At 41.8% G+C, this 22,142-nt stretch overlaps 1 long non-coding RNA gene across 1 annotated transcript; it reads left to right on the top strand.

Annotated features, from left to right (window-relative positions):
- Positions 1-613: 613 nt before the first annotated feature.
- LOC110132491 (uncharacterized) lies at positions 614-19,327 on the top strand. The gene is made up of 2 exons (XR_002312503.2): positions 614-902; positions 18,976-19,327. It is a non-coding gene; the product is annotated as an uncharacterized lncRNA (long non-coding RNA).
- The last annotated feature ends 2,815 nt before the right edge of the window (positions 19,328-22,142 follow it).

Raw genomic sequence — 22,142 nt, 5'->3', positions numbered from 1 at the left:
CTTAGTCATGTCTGACTCTTTGCAAACTCATGACTGTAGCTGGCCAGGCTCCTCTGTTCATGGAATTTCCCGGGCAAGAATACTGGAGTGGGTAGCCATTCCCTTCTACAAAGGATCTTCCCAACCCAGGAATCGAACCCAAGTCTTCTGTATTGCAGGCAGATTCTTTACCTTTTGAGCCACCAGGGAAGTCCCAAATTCCTAAAGTGAAGCTCTAATCACTAATACTTGGAGGTAGAACCCATTAGGAGATAATTAAGGTTACCTCAGATCATAAGGGTCCAGGGCCCTGATACCATATTAGTATCCTTCTAAGAGACACATGAGGTCCACTATGTGCTCTAACCAAAAAGAAAGTCTCACCTGAACCCACCCTTGCTGTCACCATGATCTCAGACTTGCAACCTCCGAAACTGTGAGTAAATAAATATCTATTGTTGAAGTCACTCAATCTACATATTTTTTCATGACAACCAGAGTTGACTAAATACAAAACAACACTTGGGAGTAATATGCCCACCATTTAGTCAGTATCTCCCAATGACCCAAGCCTTGTTTATGTTAGTCTCACTAAATTTGCATCTGTATCAATTTAATCCTCACTCTCCAAGTAAGTGGGTAATAATTTTTGATGTTTTAACAACTGAAATTAGAACAATGAATTCTTTGTATTATAGAATCAAAAAGCAGTAAAGTCCAGAGCTGGGTGGTCTTATACGGAGCACTTACCATCTGAGTGTTAATTTCTCCAATTTCTCCTACTTCACAGATTGCTTACAAAGATCTTAGCAGCTGCCCACAGTCCCTAATGGAAGGTGTAGGCCCTGACTAAGCAGGTCAGAGCCAAGTCATTTTCCTGGAAGCAGGAATTAGCAGAGACCAAAAAGGAGAGTGTCAAAGAGGTGAGTATCCATGTTCTTAAACCACACAAGATTTCAGTGCTAAGACAGGGAATAGGAGCTGGACTCAAACAGGAAACACAGGTGAATGCCTTGTTTCAGGGGCAAATGTGCTGGACAGGTAGACAGATAAGAGCGCAGAACTGCAGTGGCCATAGCTTGCCTTATAGGGTCAGGTAAGGTACAAATGGAGTGAGTTGGGTGACTCACCTGTCGTGGAAATGACTGAGAGCATTACCAAAGGCATGTGTTTGTTTACTAAAACCCCCAACCCCCATACCTCCAGCCCCATGATTCGAAGTGCAGGTTGAGAATCACAGATATTAATAATGAAGTAGCGGTTTGATGAAGGTCAGGGCTCAGATGTGCATAGATCTCAACTGTGAGATTTCAGAGCTTTAGATGTGCATTGGGTTGAATACGATAGTTTTTGTTTGTTTTGATTGGGTTTTTTATTTATTTTTGACTGTGCTGGGTTTTTCTTCTCACGTGTGGTGCATGGGCTGATCGCAGTGGCTTCTCTTGTTGTGGATCATGGACTCCAGAGTGTGGGCTCAGTAGTGGTACAGGGTTTAGTTTCCCAAGGCATATGGAATCATCCCGGACCAGGGGTTGAACCCACATCCCCTGCATTGGCAGGCAGATTCTTAACCACTGGACCACCAGGGAAGTCCTGGATGCAATAATTATTAACTGCAAATTTGTTTTCATTATTCCTTCCCCTCTTGTAATGTATAATTGAATGTAATGGCCAAGTTTGGAGCTCACTGACCCTACTTCCCATTTGGGAGCCTTCAGTGTTCATCCCAAGATACCCACTTCTCTCCCCACTGCCCCTCTGCTGAGCTCAGAGGTCTCAGATCTCTGACCCTTGGGTAAACAGAATCTGCCAGGATGTTCCATAAGGGCCCACTCACTTTAACAAGTGATTTTAATGAGAAACATCCAGGTGGTGCCAGCAGGATACTTAGGACCAGAGACTCAAGTTTAAAGTCTTAGAATTTCTCTCCCAGTGAAGCAACCAAATTCCGTGTTATAGAAAAGCATATCAATATATATCTGTGCAGATTCTCATTAGACCAGAGAATCTACTGTAAGTGAAAAGGGGCAAGGATTCAGAGACCTGCGCAATAAAGACATCTAATCTGAAACAATGAGCCAGAGATTGCTCTGGACTCTGTTGCTTTTGCACCCCAGAGTTATTTGGTTTGAATGACTGCCAAATCCTCAAGTTCAAAAGGCAGTCACAAGTGGGGAAAGAGGTCAGCATTCTTGAGGTTGGATTCCCAGAATTCTCCCATTTATTGTAAGCCTCTCCTTCTAAGGTCAGTCTGCTCTGCTAGTGGTTTGGTTTTAGAGACAGCGCCTCCCTCTACTATGAAGACTGTGAGAGAGAGTCTAATGGTAAAATCAGCAACCATATTGTCCATGCAAGGACCTGATCTTGGGTATGTCATTTTCTTCCAGAAGCCACCACCGTGGTCATGTCTCAGGTTCATAAGGAAGGGCAGCTCTCTCACACTGAATGCATCTGTTCTCATTAGGCCTGTCAGAAAAAAACACAAGAGTGAGCATTTCATTCTTTTTAAGTGTTTGATTGCAATTGAATGTAAACACACATTCAGTTAATAGGAATTTATGTTAGCCATTAAGCTCTTTTTGTCTTTGAAGCCTTTCATTCTTTTGCCCTGCATGTTAAACATGCCCTGATGGGTTTTGCCTCCAAATGACCACAAGGAACCAGCCATTTCTTCTTTTTTTTAATTTAATTTAATTTTGTTATTTATTTAACTGCATGAGATCTCAGTTGTGGCATGTGGGATCTTTTCTTTCTAGTTTCAGCATGTGAACGCTTAGCTAAGGCATGTGGGATCTAGTTCCCTGACCAGGGATTGAACCCAGACCCCTGCAATGGGAACACAGAGTCTTAGCCACTGGACCACTAGGGGAATCCCATGAACCAGCCACTTCTGTTCTGCATTGCCATCACGCTGATCAAGTCACCTTCATGTCTCCTCTGTTACTGTGAGAGCCTCCTTACTACCCTCTCTGCTCCAGTTCTGCACTCCCCTCCCCAACAAAATCTGCTGGCCATGATCTAACCCAAATCTGATTGTGTCAACACCCTCCCCTTGCTAAAAACCTTTTGCTCTTAGGCTAAAACCCAGAACCCTTCCCTGGTCTCTACCTGCCTCTGCCACCTCATCTTGACCCTTTTTTCATCCAGCCCTCTCTGCCTGCAGCCACATTAACCTCACGGCTTCCCCCACCTTTCTTCTCCACTCACCCAATGATCACAGTTCGAATGGAACTTCATAGGGAAGTTTCCCATGAGACCCCCTATTTAGGGCCAGTCTCTTTAAGTTTTCACTAACCATGTTTCTTTTCTTAAGAGTAATTACCTCCATTTTTAAAAGGAGTAATTACCTCCATTTTTAATTACACATTCATGAGTGTGATTATTTGATAAAGATTCATCTCCCTACTGGTCTCTAGGCTTTGTGAGACCAGGAACACAACTGCTCACTATCATATCCCTGGGCCCTTACCCCAGTGCCTGGCAGGTAAACAGATTCCCATGGGACATTCTCTGGGTGAATTTCAGAGGTAGATGCTAAGTGGAAAACAGACAACTCTGAGTAAGAGTTGTTGTTTTAAAAGGTCAGTACATTTGAAGGTAAGGTTGATTATTCTCAAAACTTCGAGACAAGGTTACTCATAAAAATGGACACATGATGGATGAGGGACTTCCAGTGGCTAAGACTCCACACTGCCAATGCAGTGGCCCCAGGTTCAATCCCTGGTCAAGGACCTAGATCCCAGATGCCACAACTAAGAGTTCATATGCTACAACGAAGCTCGAAGATCCTGTGTTGTTGCTGCAACTAAGACCTGGCGTAGCCGAATAAATAAATAAATAATTTTTTAAAAAAAACCTGAAACACATAATAGATGAGATTATCTGTGCACAGAATCCAGGAGAGAGAAAAGTCCTAACAGCTCGTCAAAACCACAGAGGAAAGGCAGAAAAGCCTGGAGTATATGATCAAAAGTCAGGTGGTGCTAGTGGTAAAGAACTCGCCTGACAGTGCAGGAGATGTAACAGACGTGGGTTCAGTCTCCAGGTTGGTAAGATTCTCTAGAGGAGGGCATGGCAACCTACTCCAGTAGTCTTGCCTGGAGAATCCCATGGACAGAGGAACCTGTTGAGCTACAGTCCATGGAGTCAAAAAGGGTAGGACACAAATGAAGCAACTTAGCATGCATGCATACAGAGAGGAGAGAGAGAGCAGGGAGCGCTGAAGGTCCTGGGCTGACCCGGGTTAAACACAGTCTCTGGAGACTGGTTTGTAGCATGGTCTGTCAGACCACGTTAATAGGCACAATTAATGGGGACTGAGGATGAGACAGGTCAGGTCCCATCAAACAACCAGAAGAAATGATTTGTTAATGTGCCATGCTGGGGAGTTGGGGTCCACTCAGATCTATAAGTAGAGAGTAGTAACTGACTAATGGCATGTGGTCTGTGTGATGAAAGTGCATGGCATCAACAAGAAGAAAAGCCCGAGTACCAGAGGTTCCCACTCCCTGTTTGTTGGATAGAGGATTGTTGCTCAGCTGGCTCATGTTTGACTGATAACTCTGACCATGGAGATCATCCACACCATGAGGCTCTAGACTCAGGTTCCCCAAGCAGTCCCTGATCATAGACTAGACTTATATGGAGCCTTCCTGCTACAGTGGAGAGAGAAACAGACCCGCTGTGGTTAGCTGAATAACGACCAAAGGATTGGTGAATTGGTTGAATATCATTGGTTAACCCCCAAAGATATTCACATCTTAATCCCTGGAACCTGTCTCTGTGTTACCTTATGTGGTAAAACGAACTTTGCAGATGTGATTAGTAAGGATTTTGAGGTGGGGAGATTGTATTGCATTATCTAGATAAACCAAATATAATCCAAAGGGGGAGGCAGGAGCACAGGGTCAGAGAGAGATGGGGAGATGCCAATGCTGATGGCTTTGAAGATAGATGAAAGGGCCAAAGAATGAAGGAAGGGCGTCTCTAGAAGCTGGAGAACTCAAAGAAATATTCTCTTCTAGAGCTTCCAGAAGAAACGCAGGCATGCCCACACCTTGATTTTAGACCAGTGAAACAAATTTCAGACTTCTATTTCCAGAACTGCAGGATAATACATCTGTAGGAGGTTTTGTTGTTGTTGTTATTATCTTATTGAAGCATAGTTGATTTACAATGCTGTTAGTTTCAGGTATACAACAAAGTGAATTAGCTCTACATATATATCTTTTTTTCATATTCTTTTCTCTTATAGGTTATTACAAAATATTGATTATAGTTCCCTATGCTATACAGTAGGTCCCTGTTGGTTACTTATTTTTTTAATATTTATTTATGTATTTATTTGTCTGTCTTGGGTCTTAGTTGTGGCACTCGGGTCTTCATTGCATCATTAAGTTGTGGGCTCTTTTGTTGTGACACACAGACTCTCTAGTTATGGCATGTGGGCTTAGTTGCTCTGAGGCATGTGGGATCTTAGTTCCCCAACCAGGGGATCAAACTTACATCCCCAGCATTGCATGGTGGTTTCTTAACCACTGAACCACCAAGCAAGTCCCCTTGGTTATCTATTTGATATGTCATAGCATGGTGTGTATTTGTTCATCTCAACCTTCTAATTTATCCCTCCTCCCAGCCTCTTTTCTTCTTTGGTTACCGTAAGTTTGTTTTCTGTGTCTGTGGCTCTGCCTTGTATGTAAGTCCATTTGTATCTTATTCTCTTTTAGATTCCACATATAAGCTGTGTCATATTATAGTCTTCTTTCTTTTTCTGGCTTACTTCACTTAGTCTGATCATCTCTAGGTCCCAGTGTACGTTGCTTGAAGCCACTAAGATTGTGGCAATTTGTTACAGCAGCAGTAGGAAACTAATACACGGTAATATGAGGATCTGGCCAACAGATTGTTACCTCGATCATGCATAAGTCTCTGGAGAGTTTAACTGCTTTCCTTCAGTTCTCCTGGGCCAGACGCCTGCTAGAGGCATAGACCAAGTTTCTGAATCTGCTGAGAACCAGTATGGCTGACCTCAACTTCCCAAAAGGTCCTTCCTTCCCCGCTGGGATACCTCACCTCGCCTGGCCTGAGGCACCCCTGGCTCTTCTCTGTAAAGACCACACTGGCCACTGACAGTTACTCATTCGTGGGGGCTGTGAGGGGAGCTCTGGGGACAAAGCACAGCCTATGGCGCCAGAGAGGCCCGAGTTCAAATCCCTCCTCCAGGCCTGAGATGACACCTTCCTGATTTATACTGTGGTTGTATGGATTGAGAGAGGTGACGTGTGTCTAACACCAAACACAGGATCAGCGCCAGAGTAGGCATCCATTCAAGGTTACCCCTCTCTTCCCACAGGTGCCAGCTCTATCATGAGTCTTTGCTGTCCTCAGCTTTTTTAATGTAGGTCTTTCCAGCTACTTTCTCTACAGCTTTGCAAACCCAGTGACAGCCCTCTCTCTTCTAGCACCCTAACTATGGATCAATGCCCTCAGCATCACCCTCCCAGTGACTTGATGTCTAGTTGGAGTTTCCCCAGAAATGTTACCTGAGACAAGGATCCCAGCAGTGGCAGTTTGTCTGGGAGATGGTCCCAGAAAATACCAGTGGAGGAAATGTACACATGTCTTTTGATTTGTGCTGGGTAGGAACACCATTTCACCAGCAAACCAAAGGCTGCTTTGTCTGGCATAGGCTTTCTATTATACTTTCAAATATCCTACAAAACTACCTCCATTTGGAAAGTTTCAAAGCCAAAATCTGCATATATTAAAGGTTTTTTAAGCCCAAGATAAACTTTTCATCACCTCTAAAACCTTTACTTCTTTCCCCCATTCCATCACCTAAAGGTTACAGCCTCCCAGGGTTACTGTTATTATTACCTGAGAATATTTCCAAATATCCAGATAATTGAGAACCTTAATTAATAAGTCTGGATAATAGGAGGGTCACCATATGAAATGTAGGCTGATCATTGCCTGAATAAAGTACAGAGGAGGCATTTCAGATGTGCTCAGTCCTGAAAAGCCAACACTGACACCCTGATGCTGTTCATCATTAAGTGGTATGTATTGAATGCCTGCAAGGTGTAAGGCACTGCGCTGGGTGCTGGGAGGCACTCAGAGAGGCTTGAGAAGGTTTGGGGCAAAAAAGAAGAACTTTCCTTCCCTAAAACAATTCTTAGTCTGTTACAGCTTCCACTGTTAGAGTCTTCTTTTTTTTTTTTTCCTGGCCTTATTCGGCATCCCCTTATACAATGAACCTCTCACTAGGAGGGACTGAAACCTCATATATCATGTGGCTGAGAGGGGCCCTGAGGTCCTACTGGTGTACAGACAGAGACTCGGAGGGGAGGTAATTATTAGCTGGGAGCGACCCAACCCACAGGTGGTACAGCTTAGTCCTGACATCTTTGTCCCCAGTGTCTGCTTTCTTCACATTTTAAGCAGTTTCCAGACCTTTGCACTTGGGGGTAGGGGGAATTAACTAAGAGTTGGCCTCTGAGATAGCTTTCTAAGAGCACGTACGGGCAAAGTGGATTCCCCCAGCGGTACCTCTTTCCACTTGATAGCTGGCAAGCTCTGCTCCAGTGAGCCCAGCAGACCCTGTGCTGCCTAACCTCCTCTGAACACCCTTCTGTCTCAGTACTGTTTCTTCTCTGACCACTATGTGAATGTGAAAGATGCTCAGTCATGTCTGACTCTTTGCAACCCATGGACTGTACAGTCCATGGAATTCTCCAGGCCAGAATACTGGAGTGGGTAGCCTTTCTCTTCTCCAGGGGATCTTCCTAACCCAGGGATCGAACCCAGGTCTCCCACATAGCAGGCGGATTCTTTACCAGCTGACCACTATACCCAGATCCTATAGGACAATCATTTTAAATGTTCATTCTTGAGCTCCTCCCCAAACCTCCTGAATCAGAACTCATCTGTGGGGCTCCAGCCAAGGAAGCCACACTTGTAAACAGGCTTTCCATGTGTTTCAGACCACACCAGAATCTGAGGACCACTCAGTGTGGCTTAGACGGCCGGCACCATCTGGCTGTGGCTACTCTCTGACCTTACCTCCATCAGCCAGGTTGAACTGCTCCCTGTTCTAGAAACAGATCTTGTAATGTCAAACCTCTGCATCTTTGCTCACTCTATTTCCCCTGCCTCGTTTGCTTTTCTTTCACTAAACAAGCAAATTCCTGTTCCTCCTCCAAAGCCCTCTTGAAATGCCCCTCAATCCCTGTCACTCCCTGTTAACTCCTTCCCCCAGAAGACTCTCCTGCTCCCTCCTCCCACCTCACAGCTATTGATATCTGCCTCTAGGACAGCACTTTTCTTATTTTACATATATTTTTAATATTTATGTATTTATTTGGCTGTGTCGGGTCTTAGTTGGGTATCTTTTGTTGTGCTGCATGGGTTTTCCAGTTGCAGCACATGAGCCCTGGAGCACAGGGGCTTAGTAGCCGCCGCATGCAGGTTTAGCTGCTTCTCGGCATGTGGAATCTTAGTTCCTCAGCCAGGGATCAGACCCACATCCCCTGCATTGCAAGGCAGATTCCTAAGCAGTGGACCACCAGGGAAGTCCCACTTTTCTTTTTATATTAATGAGCTCTAAGGCTGTACCTCCAGAGAAGGCAATGGCACCCCACTCCAGTTCTCTTGCCTGGAAAATCCCATGGGCGGAGGAGACTGGTGGGCTGCAGTCCATGGGGTCGCTAAGAGTCGGACACGACTGAGCGACTTCACTTTCACTTTTCACTTTCATGCATTGGAGAAGGAAATGGCAACCCACTCCAGTGTTCTTGCCTGGAGAATCCCAGGGACAGGGGAGCCTGGTGGGCTGCTGTCTATGGGGTCGCACAGTTGGACACGACTGAAGCGACTTAGCAGCAGCAGCAGCAGCAGCAAGACTGTACCTCAGTCCAGGGCTGAGGGTACACAGCAGGGAGCACACCTTGCTCATTTGTGCATATTAGAAACAGTCAGCCCTTCCTTCAGAACCAGACACACAGCTTGTCAACAGGAGCACAGGCTGCATCTCAGCTCCCTCACCTCTCCACAGACTCCCTTGTGCAGGACAGAGCCTGTCGACTGTGTGCAGAGACTCTCCACCTGTCCTCTCTGCTAACGAAGAGCTCCTGAAGGCCCTGGCACTTGTTCATGTTTGTACATCCCCAGCGTAGATGTCTGGCCCTGTAATGACTCTCTGTGAAAGGTTTTATAAGCTGCAGTGAATTGAATGCAGCCTGTGAACACAGGCAAGCTGACTGCCCACATGTCATCAAATGCTGTGAATTGCAGAAGGCCCTCGGAGCAGCAGAGGCTGGATGAGTTATGTTGTCTGTTCTGTTCTCCGTGGATTCTGGATATTTTAACTTCTGCAACTGGAAATTGTTTAGAGCTGTGAGACTAAAACAGATGCCTAAAGCAGTCTGTTAGTTCATTCTTTACTTTGTGGACCTGAAAAAAAAAAAAACACCCATATATATCTTTTGAATGAAAAGTGGAAGTGAAAGTTGCTCATTTGTGTCTGACTCTTTGCGACCCCATGGACCATACAGTCCATGGAATTCTCCAGGCCAGAATACCGAAGTGGGTAGCTGTTCCCTTCTCCAGGGGATCTTCCCAACCTAGGCAGTGAACCCAGGTCTCCCACATTGCAGGCAGATTCGATTCTATTATGTTTTGAATAGTAGTCCTTTATCAGATATGTCTTATACAAGTATTTTCTCCCAGTCTGTGGTTGGTCTCATTCTCTTAATACTGTCTTTCACTGAACAGCTTTTAATTTTTAGGAAGTCCAGCATAACAATAAATTCTTTCATATTTAATCATATCATTGGTGTTATTCCTAAAAAGGCATTGCCATACCCAAGGTCATCTAGGTTTTCTCCTATGTTTTCTTCTAGGTTTATAGTTTTGCATTCAGATAATTTTGAGTTAATATTTGTAAAGAGTGTAAGGCCTACGTATGTACATGTTCAGTTGTTAAGCACCATTTATTGAAAAGACTGTCTTTACTCCATTGTACTGCCTTTTCTTCTTTGTCAAAGTGCAGTTGACTATAATTATGTGGGTCTATTTCTGCAACCTTTATTCTTTTAAACATTTCTATTTTATATTGGAATATAATTGATTTACAATGTTAGTTGTAACCATGTTGGAATTGTTAACATTGTAACACAATGTTAGTCTAACAATGTGTTAGTTTCAGGTGTAGGGAAAAGTGATTCAGTTAGACATATAGGTATACTCAGTATCCTTTTTCAACTTCTTTTCCCGTATAGGTTATTACAGAATATAGAGTTCTCTGTGCTATACAGTAGGTCCTTATTGGTTATCCATTTTTATATAATAGTGTGTATATGTTAATCCCAATCTCCTAATTTATTTCTCCCCTCCCCACCTTTCCTCTTGTTTGTTTTCTAAGTCTGTGAGTCTGTTTCTGTTTTGTAAGTAAGTTCATTTTTTAAAAAAGTTAATTGAAGTTAATGTCACTCATTTTTAAAATTCCACATATAAGTGATATGATATGGCCCTTTCTGTTTCTGACTTATTGTACTTTACTTAGTATAATTTCTAGGTCCATCCCTGTCATTGAAAATGGCATTATTTCATTCTTTGTCATGTCTGAGTACAATTCTATTGTATACATATGCATTTTCTTTATTCATTTATCTGTTGATGGATATTTAGGTTGCTTTCCATGTCTTGGCTATTGTAAATATTGTTTCAGTGAACACTGAGGTCCAGGTATCTTTTCAAATTACGGCTTTCTCCAGATACATTCCCAGCAGTGGAGTGGCATTGTTGGGTCATATGATAGCTCTATTTTTAGTTTTTTAAAGAACCTCCATCCTGTTCTCCATAGTGGCTGTACCCAGTTTATATTCCCACCAACAGTGTAGGAGGGTTCCTTTTCCCCCACACCCCTCTCCAACATTTATTGCTTGTAGACTTTTTGATGATGGCCATTCAGACTGGTGTGAGGTAATACATCATTGTAGTTTTGATTTATATTTCTCTAATAATTAGAGATATTGAGCATCTTTGCGTGTGCTTTTTGGCCATCTGTATGTCTTTTTGTTTTGTTTTTGATATTGAACTTCATGAGCTGTTTGTATATTTTGGAGATTCATTCCTTGTTGGTCACATCATTTGTAAATATTTTCTCCCATTCTGTGAGTTGTGTTTTTTGTTTTGTGTACGGTTTCCTTTACTGTGCAAGTTAAGTTTAGCTAGGTTCCATTTGCTTATTTTTGTTTTTATTTTCATTACTATAGGAGGTGGATCCAAAAAGATATTGCTGCAATTTACGTCAGAGTCTTCCGCCCATGTTCTTTCTCTGAGGTGGTTTTTTTTCCTAATATTTATTTATTTGGCTATGCCAGATCTTTTTAATTTATTTATTTTTAATTGAAGGATAATTGCTTTACAATATTGTGTTGGTTTCTGACATACAGCAACATGAATCGGCCATAGGTATACATATGTCCCCTCCCTCTTGACCCTCCCTGTCACCTCCCATGCCATCCCACCCCTCTAGGTTGTCAGAGAGCCCCGGTTTGAGTTTCCTGAGCGATACAGCAAATTCCCCTTGGCTATCTATTTTACACATGGTGGTGGATATTCTTCCACGCTACTCTCTCCATTCATCCCACCCTCTCCTCCCTCCCGCTAACCCATGTTCACAAGTCTGTTCTGTATGTCTGCATCTCCATTGCTGCCCTGCAAATAGGGTCATCAGTACCATCTTTCTAGATTCCACATGTATACATTAAATATGATATTTGTTTTTCTCTTTCTGACTTACTTAACTCTGTGTAATAGGCTCTAAGTTCATCTAGCTCATTAGAACCGACTCAAATGCATTCCTTTTTATGGCTGAGTAATACTCCATTATATATATATACCACAGCTCTGCTCCAGGTCTTAGTTGCAGCACATGGAATCTTCAGTCTTCACTGCATCATGCAAACTTAGTTGCAACATGTGGAATCTAGTTCCCTGACCAGGATCAAACTGGGGGCCCTTTCACTGGGAGCACAGAATCTTAGCTACTGGACCACCAGGGAAGTCTTCTTCCCTCCTCTAAGAGTTTTATAGTGTCCAGTTTTACATTTAGGTCTTTAATCCATTTTAAGTTTATTTTTCTGTATGGTGTTAGAGAATGTTCTAGTTTCATTCTTTTACATTAACTGTCCAGTTTTCCCAGCACTATTTCCCTGTTGTGTATTCTTGCCTCCTTCATCGTAGATTAATTGACCATAGGCACATGGGTTTATTTCTGGGCTTTCTATTCTGTTGCATTGATCTATAATATAAGAAGTATAAGATATAGACAGAAAAGTACACAGTTCATAAGTGTACAAATTTTCACAAAGTGAAAACACTTATGAGACCTTGTTTTGGAAAAAAGATTCCTGTTTCTCAAGGGTGGTATTTGGGGCAGAACAAATTTTTTGTGAACTGTCATAGATAAACACAGCTGGACATTAGTTAAATTTGTGAAAGCAGATTTATTCAGAAACTAACAGTAGAGGGAAGACTGAGCACCAGTTCTACTTGTTCAGAGGGAACAGAGGAGAAGGAAGGAGGCAGTGAGCAGTGAGCAAGGAAAAACTACAAAGAACTGGACAAAGGTGCTAGTCCACATGAAAGCCATCTAGATTTGCTAACTGGCTTATTGACTGAAGCTTATTAATTGAAAGTTAGGCCCCTACCCTCCCACAGAGACTGAGAGACAGGGGCCCTATCATCAGGTGTTGCTGAAGCAAACAGCAAATGATTCTGGTAGCCTTGGTTTTTTATCAGGCAGACACTTTAAGTTGCCCTTGAACTGTTAGAAACTGTTAGTATTAGTTCAAGACTTTAGAGTCAAAGTTGAGGCCTTACATCAAGGAAAGGGCTCAAGGATTTCTCTGGTGGTCCAGTAGCCAAGACTCCACACTCCTTCCTATGCAGGAGACTGGGTTCAATCCCTGGTGTTGGAACCAGATCCCATTTGCCACAGCTAAGAAAAAGTTCATGTGACACAACTAAAGATAGTTAGATCAGTCGCTCAGTCGTATCTGACTCTGCAACCCCACGAACTGCAGCACTCCAGGCTTCCCTGTCCATCACCAACTCCTGGAGCTTGCTCAAACTGATGTCCATTGAGTCGGTGACACCATTCAACCGTCTCATCCTCTGTCATCCCCTTCTCCTTCTGCCTTCAATCTTTCCCAGCATCAGGGTCTTTCCTAATGAGTCAGATCTTCACATCAGGTGGCCAAAGTATTGGAGCTTCAGCTTCAGCATCAGTCCTTCCAATGAATATTCAGGACTGATTTCCTTTAAGATGGACTGGTTGGATCTCCTTGCAGTTCAAGGGACTCTCAAGAGTCTTCTCCAACACTGCAGTTCAAAAGCATCAGTTCTTCGGCACTCAGCTTTCTGCATGGTCCAACTCTCACATCCATACATGACTACTGGAAAAACTATAGCTTTGACTAGATGGACCTTTGTCAGCAAGGTAATGTCTCTGCTTTTTAATAGGCTGTCTAGGTTTGTCATAGCTTTTCTTTCAAGGAGCAAGCGTCTTTTAGTTTCTTGACTGCAGTCACCATCTGCAGTGATTTTGGAGCCCCCAAAAATAAAGTCTGTCACTGTTTCCATTGTTTCCCCATCTATTTGCCATGAAGTGATGGGACCAGATGCCATGATCTTCATTTTTTGAATGTTGAGTTTTAAGCCAGCTAAAGATCAGCTAAAGATCTCATATGCCAAAACAAAAATCAAAGATCCCACATGTTGCAGCTGAGACCCAGGGCAGCCAAATAAATAAACAAGAAGGCACACAGCTGCTTTTAAAAATAGTAAATAAATAAATAAAAGAAGAGGGCTCAGAGGAGGCTGGCTAGAGTTTGGTTGAGGAGAAATTCTTTGTCAGCACAACTGTCCCACAGATTGAGGACTTTAAAAATCATCCCCACCACCACATTATGCAAAAGTAATTAGCTTCATGCATTTCCAAATGCCCTATCCCACAAAAACCACACTAGGTAACATCTAATATGCCTACCAGCTTTGAAATCCTACAGTAATGTCACTGGCTATTTTGTCTCCATTTGAAGATAGAGATAAAGAAACAGGCTGAAAAGACAGTACACAGAGTGCTGAACATAGGGTTGGAAGCTGTAGGAGGTTATGACCTTCCTCTGCAAATTTTCACATGAATGCACACTCCCTTGCCTGTATTATTTTGCACAGATTCCCAGGAAGACCAGGCAAGGAAGTGGGCAGACTATGGGGTTAACCCTAATTAAAATTCTGATTATGCCATTTAACTTTATTTCCATGAGTCACTTAGCTTCTCCTGGCCTTGCTGAGCTTTGCAAAGCCAGTCTTCAGTGGTTCCTGCTCAAGGTACACAGGCAGCCATAACCTCTAGAGCCGGTTCTCCAAGGCTCTGCCAGCTGCATGGCCCAGCAACTGGGAACCTGTACCAACCAGCATTCTCCAGTCTACTCCCTTTCCCCACATCTGCTCCTGACAGTGGGTGTGGGCCTGAAGGACTAGAAGGAAGGGAGCAAGGAGATGAAAGAAAGCAAGCAGACAGCTTGGTTAAAAAACAACAAACTGCGCAACTGCCATTCAAACCCTGCCAGGGCCTCCATGCAAGAGGCATGCTGTCCAACTCCAGGAGAGAGGGCATTAAAATGGACTTGGCAGAGGAAAAAGTACCTAACGCAACTGAATATTCCCTAGGAAACACACTATTTTAATAGCTAGGTAAGCCTTAGAAGGTTTTGGACCAAGAAGAGATGTCATAAAGTTCCCTTATACCCAGTAAGAAAGGGATTTGGCTGAGCAAATTAGATAGCTAGGAAAGACAAACCCTTCTCTGTTTATACTTTGTTGGTTTGAGAACTCTCAAAGGACCAGTTATAGTTGTTAACTACCTCCTGGTGGTGTAAGGAAAGTCCAGACCTTCAGGACCCAGAGGTCTGGCTACCATCTTGGCTGGGGAAAAAAATGTGGTTCACTCTTTTGTGGAACTTTTCCCCCCAAGGCAAAAAAAATAGCTTTTCTCAATAATTATCCACATGCCTAACCACAACAGTCTGGACTTTCTCCTGTTGGTAAATGGAGGTTTAAAGCATTTCACTTGGAGGATAGATACGATTGAGTTTCAAAATATTCATTCTGGTTCCTAACACACCATTTACTGTTTTAGAAAAATTTTTGTATTTTGTTTCTTTTACTTTTAAATAAGCTTTTTTATTTTGAGATAACTGTAGATTCACATGCAGTTCTAAAAAATAAGACAGAAAGGTCCTATGTACTTCTTTCTCAATTTCCTCTTGGTAACAGTCTTGTAAAACTGTACTACATTAATCACAACCAGGATACTGACAATTGATGCAGTGGAAAAAATAGGAAAGCTCCTTCACTGCAAGGATCTCTTATGTTGCCCTTTTAAAGCAACATCTACTTCCCTCTCACTTCTACCCCTTCCTTACCCCTTGGCAAACTCTAATCTGTTCTCCATTTCTTTACTATTGTCATTTCAAAGATGTTATATAAATGGATCATACAGACCTGTGCCTTAGAGAATTGCTGTTATCATTGCAAAATTCTCTGGAGATCCGTCCAGATTGTTGTGTGTATCAATAGTTTGTTCCTTTTCTGGCTGAGTAGTAATCCATGGTATGGATGTACCCAAGGTTTTTCTATTTGCATATATGTATTTTTAACTATTCACCTGTTTGAAAGACATTTGGACTATTACAAATACAAGTGATATAAATATTCATGTACAGGCTTTTGTCTGAATATAAGTCCTATTTCTCTGAGCTAAATGCTCAAAATTATAAATACTAGGTCATATGATAGTTGCATGTTTAGTTTTTTTTAAATAACCTTGAATCCTTGGAATAAATCTCATTTCATCATGGAGTATATTTCCTTTTACATATTCCTGAATTTTGTTTGATATGTTTTGTTAGAAGTTTTTGTATCCACTTTCCTAAGGGATATTGTGCTATAATTTTTTGTAGTACTTTTGTCTAGTTTTGATGTCAAGGTTGTTCAGTTCAGTCACTCAGTCGTGTCTGACTCTTTGAGACCCCATGAACTGCAGCCCGCCAGGCTCTGCCATCACCAACTCCTGGAGCTTACTCAAACCCATGTCCATTGAGTCGATAATGCTACCCAACTATTTCATCCTCTGTCATCCTTTTCTCCTCCCACCTTCAATCTTTCCCAGCATCAGGGTCTTTTCCAGTGAATCGGCTCTTCACATCAGGTGGCCAAAGTATTGGAGTTTCAGCTTCAACATCAGTCCTTTCAATGAATATTCAGGACTGATCTCCTTTAGGATGAACTGGTTGGATCTCCTTGCAGTCCAAGGGACTCTCAAGAGTCTTCTCCAACACCACAGTTCAAAAAACATCAATTCTTCGGTGCTCAGCTTTCTTTATAGTCCAACTCTCACATCCACACATGACTCCTGGAAAAATCAAAGCTTTGACTAGATGGGCCTTTGTTGGCAAAGTAAGGTCTCTGCTTTTTAATATGCTGTCTAGGTTGGTCAAGGTTGTACTACTATATAAAATGAATTCCCTTCTCTTCTATTTTCTGAAAAGGATTCTATAGAATTGGGGCTAATTCTTATTTAAACATTCAGTGGAACTCTCCAGTGAAACTACCTGGGCTTGGAGATTTTGCTTGGGAGAGTATTTAAATTATAAGTTAAATACTACCTTATAAAATTATAAAATACTACACTATAACTATTATCCTAACAGTAGTTCGTTAGTCATTCGGTTATGTCTGACTCTTTGCAACCCCATGGACTATAGCCCATCAGGCTGCTCTTCCATGGGATTTCCCAGGCAAAAATACTGGAGTGGGTAGCCATTCCCTTCTCCAGGGGATCTTTATTCAAATTATGCTTTGGGTAAATTATGTCAACTTTGTTGATGTTTTCAAAGAGCCAGGCCTTTTTTCATTTATTTTCTCTCTCTCATCTTTTATTTTCAATCTCATTGATATATATTCTTTATTATTCCCTTTCTTCTGATGATTTGGGCTTCTTTTGCTCTTCTATTTCTAGGGAGGCGCTTAGATTATTGATTTGATACATTGACTCTTTCTTAAAGTATAGCAGCTCCCAATTTTTAGGGAGCAGTTCTATAAATTTCCCCCTCAGCACAACTTTATCTCTGTTCCACAAATTTTGATATATTGTATTTCACTTTCATTCACTTGAATGTATTTTTTAAATTTTTCTTGAGGTTTGTCTTTGGCCTATAGATTATTTAGAAGTAGAAAAATGTCAAAGCAGAGGAAGCAAATATGAAATTCTAAACTGTCAAAGCAATTCCCTTGTGTAAGACTTTCTCCATACAGGGTGTTGTTCCAGACATTCAGAAGAATGGTGTGTATCTTGATTCCAAAGATAGATTTGCAGGTCCTGGCATGAAGGAATAGGTTGCCACCTCATGCAGGAGACATGCTTTGTGATGGCTGGTTCTGTAGTAAAGGATTCTTTGATTAAAAGTTAACAGAAACCCATCAGACTAATTTTGGGGAAAAAGGAAAATGAAAGAAAGAATTGGGGAGATTATTGGAAAATTTAAAGGAATTCCTGTAGACATCCCCCCAAACACTGAGAGTCATGATAAAGTGGAAGCTGAGCCATCAAACTAAAGCAGCTCCTATTCTCAATTGTCTAACAAAGAAACTCCTCTTTGCAGACAAGTTTTCTCTATTTCTCAGTGCATGAGGGAAAAGGTAGCTATCTGGTCCTCCTGAATCTGCTAGCCCAACTACTCAAGAAAGACTGACCAGAATTTCTGTACCACAGTTACACAGTTCTGGTACAAAAAAATCTGATCTGGCCTACCCTGGGTAAGGATTTACCTGTCATCCCATCACTTGTAACAAGTACACAGGCACATGGACTTCTGTCCTCTGCTCAGTAAAAGTTTCTGAAGCAAGCTGTCTTAGAACAGGTTTTGTGAGACAGTATAGGGATGGGATGAACATGAATGACAATGCTGACACAGTATGTGAGCCCTGCATCCACCTGTTGGATCATGAGAAGGTCTACTGGGAGGTGTGCATGTTCCTGGATCCAAACTGTTTAAGTTCCAGCAACCACTGCCCTTTTCTCTGATAAACAGGGAATTCCATGATGCAGTAAGAAAAAACAGCCTGGAATTTCTTGCTAGAGACTTTGAAGATATGGGTCAGAAACTGTAGGACTTAGAGGCTAAAATGATGGGAACTTGGTAAAGGATTGAGCACTCTTAGCAACTAGTACAGTGCAAAGAACACAGCAGTCTTCACTAAATGTGACTGAGTGAATGACAGAATCTTCATAACGACCTGAAAGAACATTGTCAGGAAGAGACTCATCCAGAAATGAGCATCTAGTGAAATTTGTTTTAAGTTTTTAATTTCACAGAATACATATAAATATATTTTTTACATGAGAACCTAACAGATTAAACTAATATCCTCTCTGACTACCACTTTGAATTACTGCCTACTTTTCCACTCTCCAAGAATAGTCACTGGTATGTTAGATGTATATACCTTGCTAATATTTCCACAAACATATAAAACCACCAGAAATATGTAATATTGTATAGGTTTGAAAAATATATGAATGGTATTAGTCTTAACAAGTTGCTCTTCAGTTTCCTTTTTTCATTCAAAAAAAAAGTTTTTTATTTTTTCTTGTTGACCTAGAAAGAGACCTAGCTCATTCCTTTCAGTGAATGTATATGCCACAATTTGCCCATCTCCTTACTGAAGGATACTTAAGTTGTTTTCATTGTTTTATCATCAAAAATACTGCAATAAACATCCTTATGTTGTTTCTATATGCACACATGTAGAAGATGGCAAAAAAAAAGTCACAATCTCTACCCTCCTTGTATCCACACACTTTGCAATATGATTTTGCAGCTCTTCCCAACAGATAAAGTCCTTTTCTCCTCCACTTGAATCTAGGATGACCTTGGACTTAATTTCGCCAGTGGAAGGCATGTCGATGTGCCAATTTCAAGCCTAGACCTCAAGAGGTCTTGAATGCTTCTGCTTTCTATCTCGTGGAGCTTTGTCCAAGCACCAGGTGAATGCACAAACCCAGACCAGCCTGTTTGGTGAAAGAGAGACTAAACGGAACAGAGTTGAGCTGTGTCATCCTAGAGCATCCTACACCAGCCAGCCCCAAGCTATCTCAGCACCGGACTGAGCCAGAGGAAATCAGAACCTGCCTAGCTGAGTCCCTCCCACGTTGCCAACCTGGAGACCTGTGAGCTAAATAAATACTTGTTCTAACAGTGAAATTTATCTGATACAATGTGTGCAGATATTTCTTTAGATTTTTTTCAAACTTTAGCTTGTATCAGTATCAGCTGGTGGGATTTTAAACTCACTGATTTGCTGAGTACCACTCACCACTCTGATTTAGTAGATCTGAGTGGGACTTGAGCATTTGCATTTCTAACAAGTTCTCAGGCAATGCTAATAATGCTAGGGCCATACTTGGGAAGTCACTGCTCTAGAATATATAACCTAAAAATGGTGTTGCTGGGTCATGAATTATAAGCATGATTAATAGCTAATAGATACTCCCAAACTACCATCCAAAGTGGATATATGCTCAGGGCGTCCCTGGTGGCTCAGTGGTAAAGAATCTGCCTGCCAATTCAGGGGACTCGGGTTCGATCCCTGGTCCGGGAAGATTCCTACATACCGAGGGACAACTAAGTCTGTGCGACACAACTACTGAAGCCCACGCACTTAGAGCCCATGCCCTGCAACAAGAGAAACCCCTGCAGGGAGAAGCCTGCACACTGTACCTGGAGAGTAGCCCCCGCTTGCCACAACTGAAGAGGGCCCACGTACAGCAGTGAAGACCCAGCACGGCCATAGATAAATGAATTTTTTTTAATAAATTTTTTAAAAAACACTTAAAAAAAAACAAAGTGTATCCTTATAGGAAACTTAAGGGGTAAAAGAAAAAGCCACTGAAACAAAATTTTTAAACCAGATAGTATGAGGAACAAATGTGAAAACGAAAGTAGCAGTGTGAAGGAGGAAGTAACTCAGTAATTCTTGGGATTGGAAGGTGGAACAAGAAACTGATTAACAGTAATACTTATGACCAAAGCACAGAATATGAATGATGAAGTAAACCTGAAATGTTAAGCCAAGAAAATAAATAGTATCTCATAATACTACATATTAGAGTATATGCTAGAGCAGGATGAGAAGCTGCTCTAGAAGAGAATTCCTTTTTCGAAGGAAGTGATGGGGGGGGGGGGGGTGGAGAGAGATAAGATCCGGAGTGGTCATTCTGCAGCCTCATCCCTCACCTCACTTTCCTTAGTTTTCCATGCCAGTTTCCATGGTTATCTTTTACTTCCTTTCTTGAAACCTCCTCTCTCCCACCACAGGGCCTTTGCACTTACTGATTCCTGTGCATGGAATACTTCCTCTTTCTTTCTGCCCTTATTTAACCAAGTTAATTTCTATTTAACGTTTTAGATCTAATTTCACTTAATTGGGAAAGCCTAATCTCCCAGACTAGATGAAATTTCACCATTATAAACTCTCAACACACTGCATTTCTCCTACACGGCATTTAATATAGTTGGGATTTTGTCTTTATTTTTGTGTTTATGTGACTGATGACTGCCTTACCCTCCAGCCTGTGAGTTTCAGGAGGGCTGAAACTGTGTCTCTTCTCATCACCATTGTAATCTCAATATCAACTTTGGCAAAGAGTAGATATCCATAAATATGTGTTGCATGAGTAAAATAGGGCTTACAAAAAGCTTTTAGTGAACCTGAGGTCAAGAACCTGAGGTCAATGAGAAACATTCAGAAGAGGGGAAAAAAGAGGAGGAAACAGAAGTATTATCTTCAGGATACCACACAGTAGTGGGTCACAGAATAGCAATGATGAGCTCCCATTTGTTTGAACAACCATATAAAAAGAGTACTGGCGAGTGGACCTCTGATCCCCTGGAGAGAAGTTTCCATTGGTGTACTAGTGGATCCTATCTAAGGTCGAGCCTTTTTCAGTATTTTTGAATTAGAAAGTTTGCTTGTACCATGTTTGCAGATAACATGAGAGTCAAAAGGTTTATTTTGCCATAATTCAGATGAAAAATAATACCCAGAACTACAAAGTCAAAACCAATAAAGTAAAGGTGAATAAAGATACATATTAAATCAATCTTACAGGTACCTGATTATATAAGAGAAGCTGGGTTTGACTACCTGGTTTATATAAAGATTTGATTGCTGACAACAAATTCATAATGAGGAAATGCTGTGAGACAATTGGTAAGAATGGTAACTGTCCAGAGAATGGGAACTGATGGTCTCACTTTACTGGTAGATTTTTGAGTACTATATCCAGTTCTCAGAGCTAGTTTGAGGCCTGGAAACCTTGAGATAGGAAGAATAGCATCTGGAGGCAATTAGCCTGCAAAAATAAACACTAGAGGAAAAACACAAACTGATCTTGGATAGAGACAGCTCAGCAAATGTGTACCTCCAGCTCAGGAAGAGATACTCTTTCTGAAGCTCTCATAATTTTTTATTTTTATGATTTCTGATAAGTTCTTTTTCATCTTATGTTCTTGTTTCACTTATTTCATAATTCCTTGTTTGTGAATATTATAATTCATTTCTCTGAGAATTCTTTGAAAAAAGCTTTTGTTTTCTATTAATCCATGTCTAACCAGTGAATGGCTTCTATTCTTTTAAGTATTTTTACCTGGCTGTGTCAGATCTTAGTTGCAGCATGCAGGATCTTCCTTGCAGCACGTGGGCTCAGTAGTTGCAGTCAGCGGGCTTAGTTGCCCCACAGCAAGTGGGATCTTAGTTCCCTGCTGCTGCTGCTAAGTCCCATCAGTCATGCCCAACTCTGTGCAACCCCACAGACGGCAGCCCACCAGGCTCCCGTCCCTGGGATTCTCCAGGCAAGAACACTGGAGTAGGTTGCCATTGCCTTCTCCTTAGTTCCCTGACTAGGATCAAACCTGTGTGTCCTGTATTGGAAGGCAGATTCTTATCCACTGGACCACCCGAGAGGTCTCCCCTTTTTTCTCTTTTCCTGTAGATGATTTTAATGCTTTTGTTTGCCTGAGCTGATTTCACTT

The sequence above is a fragment of the Odocoileus virginianus genome, chromosome 6, assembly GCF_023699985.2.
Source record: "Odocoileus virginianus isolate 20LAN1187 ecotype Illinois chromosome 6, Ovbor_1.2, whole genome shotgun sequence".
In the NCBI taxonomy this organism is placed as follows: domain Eukaryota; kingdom Metazoa; phylum Chordata; class Mammalia; order Artiodactyla; family Cervidae; genus Odocoileus; species Odocoileus virginianus.
This window is presented reverse-complemented; position numbering and strand designations above follow the sequence as displayed.